The sequence below is a fragment of the Poromitra crassiceps genome (assembly GCF_964638095.1).
Source record: "Poromitra crassiceps genome assembly, chromosome: 29".
NCBI lineage: Eukaryota > Metazoa > Chordata > Actinopteri > Beryciformes > Melamphaidae > Poromitra > Poromitra crassiceps.
In genome coordinates this window covers 11,510,713-11,516,712 of record NC_139641.1, presented here as the reverse complement: position 1 = coordinate 11,516,712, position 6,000 = coordinate 11,510,713, and positions in this window count along the sequence as shown.

Here is a 6,000-nt window from a genome sequence, read left to right as displayed (position 1 = left end):
AGGCATTTTATAGTCTATTACCTGCACGGACCCTTCTCAGGTCTAACTGGAGGTAATCTTGTCACAGTCTAATTATCTATCTGATAGTTGTTTGTCCCTATTGCCTATCTTTGTGAGCCTCACCTTATTGATAATAGATTTTCTAATTATTTGATAACAGATCTTCTAAATACTTTTCACGCATCGCTTAGCCTGCCTTTTATAACTGATGATTGAGGTCTTGTGATGCCTGTTTTCACGTGGGGAGCTTTCATTGGCTATGATATGACACTACAGCCACTCCTTATTTAACCCATTGATACCTGATGTAGCATTTGTGTGTGTGAACGCGGTTCACGGTCTTAAAGGGATACACACACAAATGAGGGATATACACGCAAATGCTGCATCAGGTATCAATGGGTTAAGATGGCTTCACGGTATCTGTAACCATTTGTTTGCGAAAAGGTCAGAGACCGAATTGCCACAAAATAAATTTTGTGTTTGGACAGGGTGCGGGACTCCGTTTTTACATTTTATGAATGCTTTGTCCTTGTCCGACGCGACACACCTGCCCTGCCCCGGGAAAGAGATGTGCAGAGTTCTCCTTCTAGAGCAGACCTGGGCAACTGGCGGCCTGCAGGCCACATGCCACATTTTTTTTTACAGTGCACCTGAAGGCAACATGCAAGATACCCGCTGAATAATAAGTGTCCAAATGTTCATGTCATTCTGGCCAATACTCCACTTCTGTTATAACATTTCAGTCTGGAATATGGAATATCTTTCAATAATCTTTATGACTAAAAGGCTAAAAGTAATCTCATGTGTAAGAAATGACTGTTCTACATTGAAGTAAAAATGTAAATAATTAACTTGTTGGTTTTGGATTTTTTTAGCTTCAATGGTGCATTTTTGTTCGTAAGACCCTCAACACAGGCTTTGAGAATCCCGGGCCACTTACTGATACTTAAGCTTAAATTAACCCACTCATATTCTGGTTTATTTCAAGAAAAACATTTCGGCTAGTGGAAATTCTAATTGGCTGGTAACTTTAAAATCTAGCAGCCATATTGGCAGGTGGTCAAAAAAGTTAATTTCAAGCCCTGCAGGGAGAGCAAGGCTTGGAGTGAGTGAGAAAAGGATCAAATATTGGTGTTTAAGACTGAATGATGACATCACAACTGTTAATTTAAAATGAGTTAATCTTCTAAACCTGACTTCAAATGCCCCAAATTTTTTCGCGCCGGCGCCGTTCAGCCCCTAAACCTCAGCAAAATCTTGCCCTTTGGTAGTGAGGACATGTTTTGTGGTCTTCTCTATCATCAAAGTTCCTGGGTTACGGCATGACAATATTTGTTCGGCCCCCGGCAACAATCTGGGTTTCTCATGTGGCCCCCCATGAAAAATAATTGCCCACCCCTGATCTAGAGTATTTAATTGACCACATATGAATCAAAAGGAACATGCCAACATGATCTGTGATCAGCACTTTCAAGCATTTCCTGCTCTTTCCCAATCCTCCCTTGACTTGAAAGTCATGGACAATTAATTCTGGATTACTTCTTCATCTTGATAAAAATTGAATACCATGCTTATCTCTGATCCAATTAAAAAAATGCTTCTTACTTAAATCCTAATGTCTTTAGGGTGGATTGGGATCTTTGACAACAGAAAATATCAGTGATGGTCAGTACAGTACAGTACACACAAAAAAGTATTTGAATTTTGCAAATAGTCAACCAATCAACCAACCACACACGTACATAACACACACATGTACATAACTAATATATGGTGATGGTAATAGCTATATATATAATTATAAGATAATGGTAATGATATATACTCTATATAGGTATACATAATATGTGATGTAGTTTTATGTATATTCTACACGTCTGTAATGGTATGTAGGTAATTCTGATGTATGCAATATCTTGAAAGGTACAGTATGTATGTATGTATGTAATATCCGAAATTGTACCGTTTGTACAGAATGTATTTTTTTGTACAGAATGTAAATTTTGTATGTGATATCTTGAAACTATGCAAGTTGTTTGACCCCAGGAAGAATAGCTGCAGCTCTGCTGTAGCTAACGGGGATCTTAAATAAAGACATATAAAGTCCTCAGCAGACAAGTTTCCAAACCAACCGTTATAGCAAATAACACGCACGAGCACACACACACACACACACGCACACGCACACGCACACGCACACGCACACGCACACGCACACGCACACACACACACACACACACACACACACACACACACACACACACACACACACACACACTGCACATTACCACACGGCCTATACCCAACCCCCATCTCCTTCAGCACCCCTCTTTCCAGTTGCAGTGACAGGTGGCTCTTGGGGGTTTGTGCTAAGTCGACTCAACAGCTGCACAAAGGAGCCCCACTGGGGTCTTTTTAGGATGAGGGGATGTCCCCTCTCAAGCGTGCCGCCCGCCCCCCACCACCCAGCCCAGCCCAGCCCCTACCACCTGGCAGATAGATGCTCTGAGACTCACAGGTGGTAGATGATGGTGTGGACTGGAGATGACACTGTGGAGATGTTAAAAACGTTACATAACTTCTGCTTCCCTGAGGGAAACAAAGCTATGGATTGTAAGTTGTAGCTAATGAGAAGAATGTCTCAGCTTATTCTGAAAAAGTGCTGACATAGACCATGAGGGGCGACCAGTATTATCTTTTTGTTGCACCGTGTCAATACAATGAATGCATTTACTTTCATTCCTCCTGGATCATTTTAATTCCTAGAAGGTCATTGCATGAAGGTCATGAGCATTGTAACTGCCCACTTCATGCTTCTTTTGAAATGTTGATGAAGATCCTCAGAGATACTCAACACTTTTTCCACTTTTTTCTGCTGACAATCAATATATATATTGGAAATTAACTGTGTTCTTGATGAATCCAGGTCAAAGTCCTGCATTTACTGTAAAACTAATTCCTCATCTCTTCTCACATACCTATGCAGTTCCATACAATCCAAAATTGTTGAATAGAGAGAGAGAGAGAGAGAGATTTGTGGAGCGTTTTGATTAGACTGCATAGTGTAAATTGTAGTATTTAGTAGTTTAGTTTTAGAGTACGTCAGATAGCCTAGGTTGTGTTTGTTTGTTTGTAAAAAAAAAAGTAATAAATAAATGTTTGCCTGTTTGCATAGGTATGTGAGAAGAGATGAGGAATTACTCAGGTCACCGGTGCCCTTTTACACCCTGAAAGTTTCAGCTTGATCGCACGTAAAACGGCATAGCTGTGCCCAAACACAGAACTTGAAACAAACAAACATTAAAAAAATATGCAAAGTTGCATAGGCTAGCATGTTTGCCTACTGTTGATTGTTAGCAATGTCAGGCAATTTGAATATCTGTTTATACATACACAATTATGTGTGTGTGTGTGTGTGTGTGTGTGTGTGTGTGTGTGTGTGCGTGTGCGCGTGTGTGTGTGCTACTGCTAGCCCTACTACTACGAATAAGGATAACAATCCTTACTTATATTGTACTTGTTACAGTACAAAGCTGCTTCAAAAACAGACAATAAAAAGAACATAACAGAAAACAATGTATGCAGGTAAAATGCATGTTTCCTAAGGTCAGGACCAGTGTTGGGCAAGTTACTTTCAAAATGTAATATACTACATATTACTAGTTACTTTCATTTGAAAGTAATAAGTTACTTTACAATATTACTGTCTGTGTAGAGTAACTCGTTACTTATTACACTACTTTTGCATTACTTTCACCAAAATAAACAATCCAAAATTCTAAATGTTATTCTTTTCCTTCGTTGTTGTCATCTATAGTGGTAATTTGCATACAAACACACAGTTTGATTAGGAAATGATTGTATCTTTTTTAAATATGTGCTTTGATAAAAAAAAGTAACTCAATTTGTAACTTGAGTTACTGGTATAATATTACTGAAATCCTACAAGTAATACGTTATATTACTGAGTGACTGCTAAAAGTAATATATTACATGTAATATGTTACTTTTGTAATGAGTTACCCCCAACACTGATCAGGAGGCCAGATGGAATGAGCAACTTTATATTGAATGTGACCTGTCTAACTAACCTCGCGTCACCAGGCTCTCTCAGAGCATTGTATTTTTTTTAAGGCAGATGAACCACTAAAAACGCGGGGGGGGGGGGGGGGACATTTTGGCACAACTGCACATCATGTAATCTATTTGTCTGTGTTCTCATACGAATGTAAATAGAGCTACAGTCAAATATGACACGTTGCTGTATGTATCCATGTCTGTATCTATTAATTGGATACATACAACAACGAAGACAACATATCACGGCCCAGAATAAATGCCGCACCCCCCTGTGCTGCTAATAATGGTACAGTCCGATCCTGGAGGCCAGTAGCCAGTCAAGACAGAGACCATCCGCACGAGCGCAGCATCAGCTGTTGTGTGTGTGTGTGGAGGAGTGAAACTTCCCTGCTCCTCCCCCTCTTCCATTCCCAAATTCCCCCGTGCTACACCATACCTCTTCTTCCAGGAGTACCGGGTGCTTCTTCTGCCGACGGGTATCCGGTGTTTTTACCCCGAATTTCGGCCGAATTTGAAAGCTCTGGCGGCGGCCGCTCCCAGAGGGTTTCCAATCCAAATCGACTCTGGTTTTTGGGAATTGGGTCGCGTTGTTACAACGGGAGAGAGTCAACCAAGTTCCCCCCATTCTGCCTGAGGAATGAGACGACTGACGCCGGAGAAGAGGAGCACAAACCCGCATGTTTGAATCAGAACCAAATGGAGGAAAACAAGGATATTATTGACGCCGAGCTGGAGGGAAACACGTTACCAGGAGCAAGATGTAAGTCTACTTTTGACAGATATTTACATGTACCAACCTGTCTCGTTGTGGCGTACTTTAACGCTATGTCTTTTGCCACGAGAGTGTTAACTTTATACAGGGGGTTGACAAATAATGATTAGGCTAAATAAGTCGATGTGATAGACAGAAATATTCGACGTGTATGGATTTATGAATAGGCTAAATCATTGGGAGGTGCGTATTGAATAGAGGCAGCAGTCCATGAATCACAGGGCGAGCAGATGCTGCTGTCCACAGGCTTAACATCTCAGCACCCATCAGACCAACATTATAATCTGTATGAAAACAAAGACTTTTCAGACCTTTTGATGATGATGAAAACCAACACATTCAGGATCATTATCAACTGCGTGCTGCTGCTGACTGCCAAAGGTTGTTTACACTCCTTTATTCACCCTCAGAGAGATGATTCACTCCGACGGATGATAATAACATAAATAGCGCTAGATGATGTCATCTGACCATCTCCCTTCTTAACTAACGTGATGCAGTCAGTCAGTAGCCGCGTTCACACCGGCATTGAAAGCGGTAAAATACACGGAATATGTGATCCGCGCCTCCGATGTGAAAGTTGTGTGGATAAAAAGCGGGGTGGCGGATAATTGTGTTACGCCTTTAGTTCCGCCAGTGGAGCTAGTCATAGCGCCACCGTTGTCATGCCGAGTTTTGCACCCCCGCCCAGAATTGCACCCCCACCATATTTTGGGACTGTTTTAACTTAAAAACACGGATGCAAATCTCGGCAGGTACAAACCGCCGAGACTTGCCTCCCCCTCCATAAAGCCAGGAGAGATCCCCAGGTCTCGAGGTCACCTGTAGCCGGATTTTAAGTACCAAAGTCGGCCTCCATGAGCCAGAAGATAGAGCCCCAAGCATGGAAGTCACCTCGATGCGGATGTTATGTAGGACAGACCCCCTGGCCTGGAGATCACGTCTTCCCAGACTTTTATATAATTTGTAAACAGTTAAGTTTCCGTATTGACAATACGCTCCTGTGAGGTGGGGATGCATTTGGCTCATTCATTAAAAACAATTACGGGGGAAAACCACCTTACACAGCAAGAAAGGCATAAGTCAACGTAAAAAAAGTATACAATCATGACTGCAACAGGGGCGCCAGGAGGAATGCTCTGTGC